A 15,868-nucleotide genomic window follows, 5' to 3' on the forward strand; every position below is an offset into this window, starting at 1 on the left:
CCCTCCGGAGCAGCAAGCGCACAACGGAGGAGGTATGTAAGCCCCCCCCCCCCTCCGTGAACCCAGTAGCCTCCACGAACTGTGCTGACATGGGAATGGTTGGGAGGGAAGACCAGGGATCTCCGAGTCTGCCCGTTTTCCCCAATGACTCTGCGGGCTCCTGTCGCGCTGGCTTTCCCCTCCCTGCCTCACTCGCTCTCATGCTCGCGCTCTCTCTCTCTCCTATGAGAGGCCTTCCTGACCGCCTCGCGCGGGGGGGAGGGGAGGCTCTCGCTGTTCCCAGTCACCACGGAGCATGAGCTGCTCCGCGGCATCCTGGAGAAGAGGCCGGGACCTGCACACGTGGCGCTTTTATAGCCGCCACCGTCCCGCCTTCCTTCTTTACGTAAGCACGCAGCCCAAAAGGGCTGCTGGGGCAGTCGCGTCCGCCTCCAGCCAGCCCTCCGCAGCGTCAACCAGCGGCTGCGGTGAGTCTTTGCCGCACATAGACCCATTATGCACGGGGGTTTTAGCGCACATTCGGGGTGGAATGGCGGCGACTAAAATCACGGATAACGCACGGAGCCGGCTGCAACCGGCTGCAGCTTCGGTGCATGCCGCCGAAAAAGCCGCATCAGTGAAACGCGGAAGAAAGCGCAGCTTCCGGGTGAGCGGGGCGCAACCAGAAGCGGCGCCCGGATCGGCGCGTGCATAATCGGTTACTCTGGGTTTTGCCGCCGTCGCGCCCCGCCCCGTGCATAACCGGTATGCGTCGCGTCTTCCCCCTCCGCGTTTTCCACGTGACCCGAAATCGCCGTTTCGGCGGCCGTGCATAATGGGCCATAAGCAGGAGTCCTTGTCTGTTGTATGGATGGTTGCAGCTGTCTATTTTGGCCAGTTCAGTTGTCTTTAGTAAACACTTAAAAGCCAATTTTCTCCTTTAGATCAAACAGAAAGAGAACAATAACCCGAGAAGAGTTATATTATTTCAGCATGTCCCCCGATTTTTCATCTTTAATAGGTTAAAGTTATTTTGAATAGCAGACATAGCTTGTGCTTTCTGAACTTTCGAGTCAGTCGTTTTTAATCTGCGATCTGATATTTTATGAGGCATTGTTGGGCTTCAGTAGGAGGGGGCAGTGGAGAAAGGGTTTCCTGTTTGATTGCAGTGAGCCGCTATTCTTCGGCACTCTGAGCAGGGAGGTTACAAGAGGTCCAGCCACAGTCACGCAAAAATTATAATAATAAAAAGGTAATAAGAAACAGGAACTTGGAATTCTGAAAGAGCATGAACTTTTAGCCCCTCCAGTTGTGGCTTTCCCCCTTTCTTTTCCCAAGATCTCAGCCTGTTTTCATATTAATCATCCATCAAAGTGCTTTTTTTTTTTGCAAGGGCCAGAGGGTTTTATCAGGCCAGAATTGTAGATACTTTGCAGACTGATGCTGCAATCCTATACATGCATGCTCGGAGAAAGTTCAATTAACATCAGTGGGTCTTACTTCTAAGTAGAGAGGATTGTAAACGTTGGCTCCCAGCCTTGTTTTTGAGGATTCTTGTAACCAGTATGAAAATTCTTGTCGCCAAGCCATCTTCCCAGCACTGCTAAACATAAGTGGAGATTTATTCATTCATTTTATTATCGTCCTTTTAAAGGCTCAGGGCAATCACCACAGGTAAAAACAAACCGTTCAACATTATATAATTTTAAAATATAAAAGCTTAACTTTGGATTTGTATAATTCTAAAAATACAAAAATACAAATTTAAAGAAAATACAAAAAGACAACCCTGTTTGCAGCTTACAAACACCTTTCCCCTACTCTTCTCACAACACACTGTAAGATAGGTGAGGCTGAGAGAACTCTGAAAGAATTGCTCTGTGAAAACAGCTCTAAGAAGATTGTGACTAGCCCAAGCTCACTCACCTGTCTGCAGGTGGAGGAATGGGGAATCAAACTCCAGACTAGAGTCCACCACTTTTAACTAGTACACCATGCTAGCTCTCCTATATTAAGAATTATTTTTAGCCAGTGATTACTGGAGATTAAAGGCTCCTTTTATAGTTTTAAAATAAATATAATGAAAGTGTGGGATTTGCCCATGGCTTTTCAAGCTTATTCATATTGTTTTTTTTAAAAAATCTTGTTATGAAACTACTTGGATTTAATGACTAAAACTGAATCTCTTAAAGTGTTTACTTTTAAGAAAATATATTGGTTTAAATAAGATTACTCTGTTGGAAATATCTGGAGAATTATAGCCTCAGCGAATCTCTACGAGGAATTCGGGCATAAATATATACTTGCACATACTTACGAAAAGCTAATGCAGGGGTAGTCAAACTGCGGCCCTCCAGATGTCCATGGACTGGCAGGGGCTCCTGGGAATGCTGGCAGGGGCTCCTGGGAATTGTAGTCCATGGACATCTGGAAGGCCGCAGTTTGACTACCCCTGAGCTAATGGAACAGGTTCAAAGCAATTTTTACCCCCAGTTGTGAAAAGTATGCGACTATACATAGGTCAGCAACCAAAGAGGTTGGGCAGAATTGAGAGAAAAACTGCTAGAGCAGATTTCCACATGCTATCTCTTGTAAAAATGGATTAAGCTGGAGATGATCTTGCTCCTGCATTGATGCTACACTAGGCTCAATAATTAATTCCCCTTACCATATCTGAAGGGCTGAAAAAAAATGGCAGCTCTGTGGCTCAAGGGCCCATTATGCACGGCCGCCGAAACGGCGATTTCAGGTCACATGGAAAACGCAGAGGGGGAAGACGCGACACACACCGGTTATGCACGGGGCGGAGCGCGACGGCGACAAAACCCAGAGTAACCGATTATGCACGCGGCAATTCGGGCGCCGCTTCTGGTTGCGCCCCGGTCACCCGGAAGCTGCGCTTTCTTCCGCGTTTCGCTAACGCGGCTTTTTCGGCAGCATACACCGAAGCTGCGGCCGGTTGCAGCCGGCACCGTGCGTTATCGGTGATTTTAGTCGCCGCCATTCCACCCCGAATGTGCACTAAAACCCCCGTGCATAATGGGTCAAGCAGAGTCGTCTGAAGCTCAGCCCTTCAAAGGGTCCCACAGCTAGACAGAAAGGGTCCAAGTGAGGAAGCAGGACTATCCAAATCGGAGGGAGTACAACTGTCGGAAACCTGGGAGTAATCCTAGATGCCTCTTTTTCTGTAGAGATGCAGGTCACAAGAGTAGTGCAGCTGGCATTTTTCCACCTGTGCAGAGCCAAACTCCTAGCACCCTACTTGGCCCTGGAACACCTAGCCATAGTGATCCATGTGACAGTAATCTCTAAGCTGGTTTTCTGCAACTTGCTCCACATGGGCCTACCCTTGTTCCTGATCCAGAAACTGACTGATCCAGATTACAGCAGCAAATTTACTGGGTGACTTTGGATCATTCAAAACCTCTCAGCTTAACCTACCTCACAGTTTTTGTGAAGATAAAAATGAGGAGAGGCAAGGTGATGTAAGCTGCTTTGGGTTGCCTTTGGGGAGAAATGTGGGATATGAATGAAGGAAGGAAATGTAAACCTCCACAAGCTTGCTGGGCTGTGAGTGGCGACATATAAGTCGAATAATGAATGAATGAATGAATGAATGAATGAATGAATGAATGAATGAATGAATGAGTGGGGTATCAGTGAATGAAGTAAATGAACAAATAAACTTTAGTCCAGTTCTCAGTGTAAAACAATTACCTTCCAATTAAGTCTGGTATGGACGATTGTTTATGGCCACTCTGCGGAATCCTCTGTACACCCACTTGAGGAAAGTAGCACACTTTTAAAAAGTACAACTCCAATTGTCAGGAAACAACCTTCAACAACAGTAAAAGACAACCTCTAAAAACAGTTAAACATAATGTTCCTGTAGAAACTTATATCCTGAATCATTTAAATGACTGGGTCACAGTAACTTCAAACTGTGCTTTCACCAGTTCTCTGTTTGACCCTTTGCAGGTTTAACATCCAAAGTGTCTATGAAATTTATATACAGGGAGATTCACAGTGTCTTTCATAACACTTCAGTGCAATAGCTGTTTATCACTTAAATCATAACCTTTAATGTTTCTGGTTTTGGCTTTATATAACAAGTCTTGACCAAAACAAAGGGTAAGTCATTGGGGATTTGAAACTGGCTCAAACCAGTGAGAATTTACAGTTTGATTTTCAGTCAAAAATGACGAATATTTTTTAAGTTCAAAAACGGTTGGGGGGGGGTGACTTAATGGGATCCAATACAGCTCATCTCCTATGTATATAATTAAATATGCCAGGATACTTCCAATGGAGAGGAGGAGATAGTGTGTGTCTGTGGGGGGGGATCCCTCATACAGAGAGGAACCCATGCATGGAAGAGTAAAAGATGCAAATGTCCTGTTTTGTGAGTCTCTCTCTCTCTCTCTCTCTCTCTCTCTCTCTCTTAGGTGCCATCAAGCTACTTATGGTGACCCCTTTAAGAAATCCAAAATCTTCTTAGTGTTGATAGCATTGCTTGAGTCTTGCATACTGAGGGGGGGGGGCACATGTCTTCCTTTATTTAGTCACTCCATCTCCTGTTGGGTCTTCCTCTTTTCCTGCTGCCTTCAACTTTTCCTGGCAAGATTGTCTCTTCGAGTGAGTCTTGTCTTCTCATAAATGTGACCAAAGCAACTTACATAATTTCTCAGGAGAATTGAAGCGTCTGCTGCAGACATGCAAAACATCTCATTTTCCAGACATTTTTTTTTAAAGCTCAGATTCTTTTGGCTATATGCACCTGATGGAAAACCAGGCAAGATTTCTCCCATGTCCCCCTTTTATATGCTTACAGTATTTCTAACCTTTTTTTCTCCAAATGGGCTCAAGGCGGAAGAGTTGTACACAAATGTTTTCCATTGATGGCTACAGCAATGCAGATCAGATGTATTGTACAAGGGTTAGTCAAAAGTATTGCTCCTAGGGTTCCATGGATTTTATTCCAAATAAAATGTGTTTAAACATGTCTCTGTGATCAGTGGATGGCTGCAGGCTTTCTTGAAGGACAAAAAACAAGTTATTATGAAGAAATTTCAAGAAAACTAAAAACTGAAAACTGCATTGGTGAGGAAAAGGCTGGGAAAGTTGCATTGAGGATCCTCCCCCACCCTCCCAACACAACAATGTACCTGCTCATTCTTTGAGCGTAGCAAGGGCTTTCCTATGAACATTTTGTTGGGAAACCTTACCCCACCCACCCTACAGTCCTGACTAGGGTTGTGCAAAGTGGTCCCGATTCAGACCGATTCAGCTTCGGCCACAGCGGCTGCTCGGCACCAATGAAAATCAATGGCACCATTGGATATAACGGGGCAGATGGGGGCACCCTCTTTGGAAGATTTGGCTCGAACTGTACAAACCTAGTCCTGATCTTGCCCCTTCGGGCTTCTTTTTGTCACCCAAACTCCAAACATTTAAAAGGAACACGATTCAAATCCCTCAAGGATGCCAGGACTGCAGTTTTGACACAGTGTAAATCAAAGAGTGCAGAAAACACAACCTTCAGAAGTGTATAGACGTAAATAGAGGATACGTAAAGGGACAATAGCTTCACATTTTGATAGTTTTGTTTCATAAAGGTTTCTATGATTTTGTAGCAATATTATTTAATTTAGTCTCATAGAATCTCATGATAGAGATGCCAATTGTTTACCAGGCTCGATTGGAATTGCCAGCCAGCCTCCTTCTCTCTGTTTCAGCACAAAAGCAGAGCTATGGTTGAACTAATGATGCTAGGGATCCCTACTTGGAAGGACAGAATCTGTGCCCGCCCTCTGACCCTGAGCAGCCTGGTTTCTGATGAGAGAAATCATATATGGCAGGGGTAGTCAACCTGTGGACCTCCAGATGTTCCTGGACTACAATTCCCATGAGCCCCTGTCAGCATTTGCTGGCAGGGGCTCATGGGAATTGTAGTCCATGAACATCTGGAGGACCACAGGTTGACTACCCCTGATATATGGTATTCAAGCCTCAGAGACTCCTGCAATGTTGTTTGGACTTCCTCTGTTCCTTTTACCGCCCAAAGTGACAAAAGTGTGGTCATGTTACTCAAATATATTCACTCAGAGAAGATACTTAGATCAACACCCTTCTCGTTTTTTTAAAAAAAATAAAAAGTTTCTTTTCTTTATCTAGCTTCTAGGCCTTACTTGCATGAAACACAGAAGGTCAGTCACTTTCCAGTGTCAAACTCTGCCTGAGGCTGACTAAGTTACCTTAACTGTGTCTGTTCTGTGACAGAAGAATGCTCTAGCTTCCTCCTCAACTCCACTCCCCCCCCCTTACAGTCAATTCATGATCTCAGGTCTCAATATTACAAATTTTGACTTTTTGAAAAACAGCCGGCTGGGGGCACAGAGAAAATGATTTTGCCTATCAATTTGTCACCATGGCATCTTCATAGCCAAGATGCTCTTAGCAAATACCACTTGATGTGCTTCTGAGTCCGGGGAAATGGGCAGAAAGTCTCTTTAAGGCTGACATGTAAATTGCCCCTAAGTAGGGAAGTGACTGTTGCATTTATTACCCGCATTATTACTCAATTTGTCAGCCAAAGTTGATGCCAGTAGCTTGATCTGCCGGTGCAAAAATCCAGGGAGCAGCCCGGAGCACAGGAGCCAAGAGGCAATAAATTGAGTGAAATTGGATTGTGCTATCTCTCTACCTCAATAGGTTATGGTACAAGGAAAGAACATGTGAGACAGAAGCGAAAGACATTTGCTTATTAATTACTCCTCTCTTTCATTTACCATTATCCTTGCACAGAATGACTGTCATCCATTTCCTTTAATGAAAGAAGCTGTACATTCTCAAGTGATAGACTTCCCTGTGTCGAAACACGAGAGAAATACCCAGTTAGAATATATGTGGGGAGTGGAATAGTGGAATGGGCAGGTTCTCAACCGTGGTCCCTGAACGTTGCATTTGGAACTAAACATTGGTCACTATCTTGATTTCATTGTATGCATTTATTAGATAGAAGATTAGAAGAAGATTTCTATCCCATCCTTGCCCAATGGCTCAGGGCCATTTACAACATGACAACAACAATTTCATATAAAAGGGAGGCCTGGTTTTATTGTATTGGCCTCCGAGAGCTCATTTACCTATTCGCTTCTCTGTCTTGTATTGATTATTGGCCAGTTTTTGATTTGTTCCTTACAGTTAGATCAATTCCTCAACGGAACAGTCTTCCTCATGAGGTGGTGGGTTCTTCTTCTTTTGATATTTTTAAGCAGAGACTAGATATCCATCTGACATAAATGCTGACTTTGTGAATTTAGGCATATTATGAGTGGCTGGGCAGAAGGAATTGTATCAGTGCTTTGCCCTTGTGGCTCTTTTTTGCATGCCCACACAAATGCCGACTGCCACTCTGGGGTCAGGAGTGAATATATTCCAGGCAGGGGAGCATCATCTGGGCATGGAATCGGGGTCACTGAGGGTGGGCAGTTAGTTGTGGGCTTCCTGTATTCTGCAGAGGGTTAGACTCGATGACCCTGTAGGTACCTTCCAACTCTATGATTCTAGAATAGCACGAGATAACAAGAACTTCCAGAATTACAGAACCCCTGGAGGAAATTTCAGCTTTAGAGGGTGGACTCTATTATATTATAACCTACTGAGGTCTCTTCCCAAAGTCTACCCCCAAATTATCAGGAGTTTCCTAACCCAGAGTCGGCTACTCTGATCCAGTGTTGGGACATGGCTTTTATTTAGAGAAATAGCAAAGAGGAAAGTGCTGTGAGCTGAGGTGCGGATGTCTATATATACAAAATCAGCTCAGTAGCCCTTTAAGCCCACCATTAATGTTGCTCAGGTACCTTTCTGCTTTCTTATGATAACACTGCTGCCTTCTATAAACAGGGCCACTTGCTTCTCTGTTGTTTTATCTGGCTCTGTTCCCTGAACAAAATCAATCTCCAGTTCCTTGTAACATTTAGCATTAAATCCTAAAAGCACAACACGACACTAGGGTTTCATGTTTAATAGGGAGCCTCTTTTATCTGGTTGCAAAGCAGCCTTGTAATGTGTGTGTGTGTGGGGGGGGGGGCAGTGTATGTACTCTCATTTTCTTCCAGTGAATAACACAGGGGCAATCAGCTCAATCTGAAGGACACACCTTATGTATTTGCCTCCAAGTCATAATTTGAAACATTAACGGTTCGTTAATTTGGCCTCGCAATTATGAAGATGTAAGAATGAATATGGTGCAGAGTGGTAAGGCAGCAGAAATGCTGTCTGAAGCCGGCTGCCCATGAGGCTGGGAGTTCAATCCCAGCAGCCGGCTCAAGGTTGACTCAGCCTTCCATCCTTCCGAGGTCAGTAAAATGAGTACCCAGCTTGCTGGGGGGTAAGCGGTAATGACTGGGGAAGGCACTGGCAAACCACCCCGTATTGAGTCTGCCATGAAAACGCTAGAGGGCATCACCCCAAGGGTCAGACATGACTCGGTGCTTGCACAGGGGATTCCTTTACCTTTTAAGAATGAATATATACTAGAGCCTCTTGTGGCACAGAGTGGTAAGCGGCAGAAATGCTGTCTGAAGCTGCCTGCACATGTGGTTGGGAGTTCGATCCCAACAGCCGGCTCAAGGTTGACTCAGCCTTCCATCCTTCCGAGGTTGGTAAAATGAGTACCCAGCTTGCTACTGGGGGGTAAAATTGTAATGACTGGGGAAGGCACTGGCAAGGCCATCCTGTATTGAGTCTGCCATGAAAATGCTGGAGGGCGTCACCCCAAGGGTCAGACATGACTCGGTGCTTGCACAGGGGATACCTTTACCTTTATATACTAGCATGTTTGTTGTGGAGTTATAGAGATAAGATTTTAAAAGAGTTACATTTCTACTTTACTGACAAGCACCTATGCTAAGAAATAATGAGCTATTGAAAGGAAAATAATTTTCATTTGGAATAATATTTAGCTGCACAACTCTTCTGATTCGGTGGTGTTTGCAATGTTCTAGAGAGAGATAATTTACTCCTCATACAGGCATCTCACTTTCACCCAAAGAGCTCAGGATAGCGCTCTTCTTTTTCCCTTGCAACAGCCATGACAAGTAAGTTCGGCTGAGTAACAAGTGAGTAATTCAGTTCAGCGAGTGAATTTTTCATCCCAGCTCTAGACACTCTTAGCCCAGATTGCTTACTAGCACACCACTATGGGTTTCATTAGGAGTAACTAAAAGAAGACGTTTTATTAGGAGCAACTATAACTGAAGAAAGATTCAGGTGGGTAGCCCTGTCAGTCTGCAGCAGCAGAACTAAGTACTTAAAAGGCTGCCAGATGGAGGATGGAGCAGAATTGTTCTCTCTTGCCCCAGAGGAACAGACCAGAACGAATGGGATGAAATTAATTCAAAAGAAATTCCATCTAAACATCCGGATGAAGTTCCTGACATTTAGAGTGGTTTCTCAGTGGAACAGGCTTCCTCGGGAGGTGGCGGGTTCTCCATCTTTGGAAATTTTTAAACAGCGGCTAGATAGCCATCTGACGGAGAGGCTGATTCTATGAAGGCAAAGGGGTGGCAGGTTACAGTAGATGAGCGATTGGGATGTGAATGTCCTGCATAGTGCAGGGGGTTGGACTAGATGACCCATGAGGACCCTTCCAATTCTATGACTCTATGATTCTATGATTCTATGAAAGTTCCAATTCACTAGCAGCTTGAAGACCAACAAAGGTTTATTCAAGGTTCTGTTCCCTGGATATTCAATCAAGCTGCTTAAGGAGGGCAGCATATATGTCTTTATCCTGGTTAGGTGGTTTGCAGCAGATGCCAAGCACTTTTTGTTTTACCCTCCCTTATCCTCACCCAGATAATTTCTACTGGAGTGTCACTCTGTCACTTGGAGGAGGGCAGGATGCTGTTTCTGTTGGCTGCAGAGGAGAGGACACGCAGTAATGGGTTTAAACTTCAAGTACAACGATATAGGCTAGATATCAGGAAAAAGTTTTTCACAGTCAGAGTAGTTCAGCAGTGGAATAGGCTGCCTAAGGAGGTGGTGAGCTCCCCCTCACTGGCAGTCTTTAAGCAAAGGTTGGATACACACTTTTCTTGGATGCTTTAGGATGCTTAGGGCTAATCCTGCATTGAGCAGGGGGTTGGACTAGATGGCCTGTATGGCCCCTTCCAACTCTATGATTCTGCTCCTCTAGCATGTGTTGCCAGGCAAGTCCTCTCCTCACATACAGTGCCACTTCACCTCCTCTTCAACCTTTTATAGATTTTCTGAACACTACACTACAGCATCCCACTACAGCATCCCAGACATGGGAATCATTCCATCATGTCTCTGTAATATCTGCTAAATCATATATGCTTGCCTACAAAAGCTTTTACTTTGCAATTATGGGTGACTCCAATTTCCCTGCTGGGAATCAAACTCTACCAAGCATTCAGAATCATGCAACTTTCTGACCTGTCTGGCCAATGATTTTATTTATCAAATGGTAGGAGAACCTATGTGGGGTTGGGCCATACTTGATCTGTGATTCTGGTACTCAAACAGATTCTATGCAAGTTAGAGACACCAAGTTTGCAGGGGATGTCTAGTTGACTCTGTTCTACTTGTCCATGTTTGATGATGATTGGATTTACAGGATAAAATTGGATTTACAGGATAAAATGTACAGGCCTCCAAAGGTGGTGTCCCCAGGAATGTGCACTCCAGGGAAATGGCAGGCCTTTTCCTGGGAGCAACTTCTTAGGAGAGACTTGTACGCCATAATTCCAATCCTCACCAAGCTTGGATGACAGAGAGAGAAGTTTCAACCAGGGATCCCTGTGCACTTGGTGTCTCTAGCAAGCCAGGGTGCCATTCTACTGCACCCTGAATACTAGATATTGGTAATTTAAAGATAAACATAAGTATTATCTGTTTATCTCCTCCATGTGAACAAAAACTATTGAGGACAAAACTAGAATGTGTGTTGATTGGCAGGTGGGCCTGTGGGAAAGCAAGACACAAGTCCAGTTGACAGTAACAAGGCCACAGCTGTATTGTTACACAGCCTCCAGCCGGAGGGTTGGCCTGGCACAAGAATTAGAGCCCCCGTCAGCCATATGGCTGCTTATTCTTGGCCCTGGGGGTGCCCTGGAACCTGTTTCCATCCCAGCCCATCTCCCTGGGAAGTGGTTTGACAGGTGGCTGACAGGCACCTGCCTCATTAGGTCACCCAGCCACCTGGCTCAGAGCCCCCTGGGCTACCCAGCTGGGTAGGCCATGCTCACACAAGCCAGTCTCTTATGGAGACCCCCTCCCTCAGGGCTCCAGAACTCACACTGAAGCCCTGAAACCATGGGCTGTTTTTCTCGTGCCCCCTTAAACTTCTGTGATGGAAATGTTAACAAAAAACCCAGTAACCATATAAATAGGATGGGAGGGTAGGGAAGCTGTCCTGGTGGTGACTGGCAGCAGAAAGGCCAGGCCCGTACATGTAGCAACTTAAATAGGTGCCAAAAGTTCTGCCCCTGCCACCTCCAACATGTGTGTCCACCCGGTATACCCGCTACACTGGCAAGTGTCACACCTTGCCAGCCTACCCCCTGCATCATCATTTGGCGGCTGTGGTTATTTGCGGCCACGCTTTTAGTTTTACATTGTCCCACACTAATATTCTTAAGGGTCAGACCTCTCATATTAGCCTCCACACTGTCCTGACCTCCTTAAGAGAGCTCATTTCCCTTACATTGTTTTTGTAGAGATTTTTGCTCTATATTTGCTCTTCCTTGATACTTTTGGTTTCTGCCTCTGTAATGGTTGTTTGAGTGGCCACAAAAGGGAATCAAAGCAGATAAGATCGAGTACACCTGCTTAGTAAAATTTATGGTTTAAATCTCATGGCCGCACCAATCACTTGCAGCATTAATTTATCGTTTAAAGGATTAATGTGTTTAATTAAGTTTATGAAGTAATTCCTTAAAGGCTAAGTCTGTATTTGACATGGTAATGGATTATCTCTACTTATGGGACTTTTCCACACAGAAAACACCTTCTAGATGAGTTCCAAATAGGCTGTACATTTATTCCTGTTATATTTACTACATTTTTTTCTTCAACTACCTATAGGAAAAAATATGCCCATGTTGACTTTTGTTGCCTTTTTCAGTAGTTACGATTTCTTTTACATCTTTTATATACCAGAAGGAACAACCATAACGGCTTCGAGATCAATTCCGTTTTCATTGGCTTCATCAGTGGTTGAAACGTCCAATCCTCCAAAAACAGTTTGTAGTATCAAAGCTGGCAAAATCCTATCACCTTTCTTTATAGTACTATTGTTAATATTTTAGTATCAATCAGTCATAGGCTCTGTAGGGTATTGCGGGGAATGCTAGTCAACGACCACTTCCCAAATTTTACTAAGCAGCCGACTGATACTAAAATATTAACAATAGTACTAGCCGGGCAGTAACCCAGTTGAGGAGGGGGCATTGCTGGTGATGGGAAATGTCTCTCATGTCTCCATTGATGCTGATGGCTGCATATTTCCTCCGTTTTCTCCTGCCACACCACTAAGTGGTGGTAGGAAAAGGCAATGGGGTGCTGGAAATCTGCTGAAATCTGAGATCTGGTTATCATGTTTACAGTATAGCGTAAGGAGAGCACATATCCTGTTTTAAGAAGTCAATGGAACTTTTTTTTCAGATAAAGGATGCTCAACTAAAGCTATTTCTATATGGGAAACTGCACCAGGCCTATTCCTCTGAATTCTGAACTCCACTTCTAAAGACCAAACATGGAATAAGGAAAACAGGACATTAATAATATCCATATTATCCACATATTAGATATTCCATTTAATTCAGGCAAACAGAAACTGCATATCACATCTGCCCAATTTCCCCAGTTTATACATGCATAAAGTAATGTTCATGTTACGTTCAGTGTATATACAGCTGAATGCATGATTCTAATCACACATTGATTCAGGTACTGAGCCACCCATGGTTTTATTTGTAAAGTGAATGCACATCGGCTGTTTCTCACAAACAGATGCACATGTGTTCACTATATCATATGAACAGGGCTTGTGACCTGGACTCATCTGTCCCTCTCCGAATTTCTCATAGCTACTACTGGACTTCTGTGACAACATCTGTCTCTGCATGGATGTTTTTCTCTACCTTGGCTTCCCAGTTAATGCATTGCATTGAGATGCATCCACATGACTCTCTAATCATCCACTGTAGAAGAATTCCTATCCTAACCTGGTCTTTCTCCAGCCTGGTTTACCAAAATCTTTTTGGAAAGAACACAGCCCAAGAAAATTAGAATGCCATCAGGAAGGAGAAGTGCTTGTTTTTAAAAGTCCTGCCAGCATCAACATGATTTCCCCTTCCATCAGCCCTCTGTGGCCACTGTTTTTCCTGCTGCACCATCAAGGGGTTTTCTGGAGGCTTCAAAAATGACAATAGATGTAACACCATGACATTATCCTAGCAGTAAATCACATATCAGAGAAAAGTAAACCCTATTTCTGGAAAGTGTATTTGTTCTGATAATACTTGCGGCAGATACGTTTCCACTAAGGGAGGAGGGCTGTTTGATAGCGTACACATAACAACACTTGGACACAGTTATATACTCTAAGGTAAATGGGACAGTAGATCTGAAGAGGTGACATTTATGGGAGATGTTTTTCTCCTTCTTTATGCTGACTCTGCCTTACTGATGTTCTCTGGCACTCCAACTTCTTTATGGGCTCTTGAGTGACAATCATCACTAGAGAATGCTTGTTTAAAAAGTCTATTTCTGACTGAGCAGTCTAAATTGATTCTAAATAGCTTTTTTTTTTGTGTTCTTCGTGCAAGTCTAACTTTTTTCCCCATACCTTTTGAGAATCAGTGTGTCACCTAGGCAACAGTGCACTGCTCCCACTTTCTTTTGGTGTATCCCATGGCACAAAATTTTATTTATTTAGTTAATTATGGATTTATATACTGCCCTCTCGGGCACACCACCTCTGGGAAGTTAGGGCTGCTATTAGCTGCTGCTGCTGCTGCTCTCTGAGACTTGGATCTAATGATCCATCTTTGGAAGGCTAGATAGAAACCCATGTTTGCTGCTTCCACTGCTCCAGTACTCCTTTCTGATCCTAGGAGATTGATTCTCGAGGTTGTGATTCTCACAAGGATGAATAGCCACATGTGTGATGAGATCTGCATGAAAGGGAGATGCAGTTGTCCCCTCCTCCCTCTTCCATCATCTGTACCCCTTCCACTGACTGAGAAAGGACGTTAGTGGCACAAGATTGACCACATGCCACTAAGGTCAGCTTTTTGGAAGTAATGTGCACACTACCAACAGAAAGTACCATCTTCAGAGCCTTCTTAAGGCTCTCGGTTTTGCCAAAACACAAATTTTCAATATGACTTTTTAGGCTCCTGGTTGGGATGCTTCAGGGAAGTGCATATTAAGGAGAATAGTGAGGGCCTACCTTTACAAACAGGCAATGTGAGTTGTGTTGGGAACCCTCCCACACAATTTGGGGGACTCACCTGCCAAAGCTCTGTGGTGCCTGATTCTGCATAATATGTAGATAGGAAGGGCTGTCTTCTCATTTAGAAATGATGCTGTGGGTGACCTGTTTGCCTGATTCTTATAATAAGTGGTTTCACTTATTCTGTAATCGTGTGCTCTTCCATGCATCCCCGTGGGTGGTCAAAATGTTTCTTAAGATGCTACATAGATTCTGTGCCACACACCACTTTTTGTCCATTATATGTGGCATAATAACTTTTCACCACATGTTTAATTGTTGTAGTAGGGGCAAAACCCGGTGCACCGAGGAATACAACAGGCACTAACACATATGCCTGCACTCTGACCTTCCTGGGTTCTTGTCCTCCTCCTCTTCCTGCTCCTCGCTTAGTCTTGAGATCCAGAAGTGGTTCAAGAGTAGCAGACTTTAATCTCAAGAACCACGTTTGATTCCTGACTCCACCTCCATATGCAGCCAGCTGGGCTGCCAAATTCCAGGTAGTGGCCTGGAAAAATTCTGGAGGATAAGAGAGAGAGAAAGAGACAGAGAAAGAAAAAGAGAGAGAAAGAGACAGAAGGGGGAGGGAAGGAAGGGAGGCATGAATACTCCTGAAGAAAACAGCTGCTTTGGAAGGGCACTGGCCCTCCTACCCCTACTCCCATGCAACAGTGTCTATATATGTCACCACTGTCCCCACCTTCCCATCCAACCCCACATCTTCCAAAAGCCAGCTGGGCAGGCCGTGGAGGGGTGGGCTGCCACCTTTCCACATATCTCCAAAAGGCTGGGCTACCGGAGGGCTGCCTTCTTCCTGCCCCTTCCTCCACCTCTCCCAAATGCTAGGCTGCTCTAGGAAGACCATAGGGGGTGAGTTGCCTTCTTCCCACCCACCCCACATCTCCCATAGGCTTGGCCAGGCCGAATAGGGATAGCCATGGGGGAGATGCCTACCTTCCACCCTCCATATCTCCCAAAGGACAGTCTGGATAGGGGGCTGCCTCCTTCCTATCCCCCCATATCTCCCAAGGACCATGCTGGTTGGGGAAGGCTTCTGGATCCCATCAGCCCATCTGAGGAGACAGAGGGAGGGGTAAAGCAAAGAGCACTCTGATGGCCAGCTGCAGGGCCATGGGGAGGTATTGTGAGCCCAAATTCTGTTAGGGAGGACTCCTTGGAGAAAAAGTTTTGTGAGGAGCTCCCAGCTTCACCCAAGCCTCAACTGGATGAGAGCTTAGCCCAGCCAGATTTTCAACAGGTAGAGAGTTCTGACCAGCAAGAGGGAATGGAGCTGCAGAGAAACCAGGGTCTAGATTCCAATGTTGTTGTAGTAGCTCCTCGTTTCTCTGCCCATCCTCCAGT

The 15,868-nt window shown here is 44.8% G+C and overlaps 1 long non-coding RNA gene across 1 annotated transcript in view; it reads left to right on the forward strand.

Annotated features, from left to right (window-relative positions):
• Positions 1–405: 405 nt before the first annotated feature.
• LOC143828829 (uncharacterized) overlaps positions 406–15,868 on the forward strand; it is a 33,246-nt gene continuing 17,783 nt past the window's right edge. The window contains exon 1 of the long non-coding RNA XR_013227912.1: positions 406–467. This is a non-coding gene — a long non-coding RNA (uncharacterized LOC143828829). The remainder of the gene's footprint in view (positions 468–15,868) is intronic.

The sequence above is a fragment of the Paroedura picta genome, chromosome 2 (genome assembly GCF_049243985.1).
Source record: "Paroedura picta isolate Pp20150507F chromosome 2, Ppicta_v3.0, whole genome shotgun sequence".
Lineage (NCBI taxonomy): Eukaryota > Metazoa > Chordata > Lepidosauria > Squamata > Gekkonidae > Paroedura > Paroedura picta.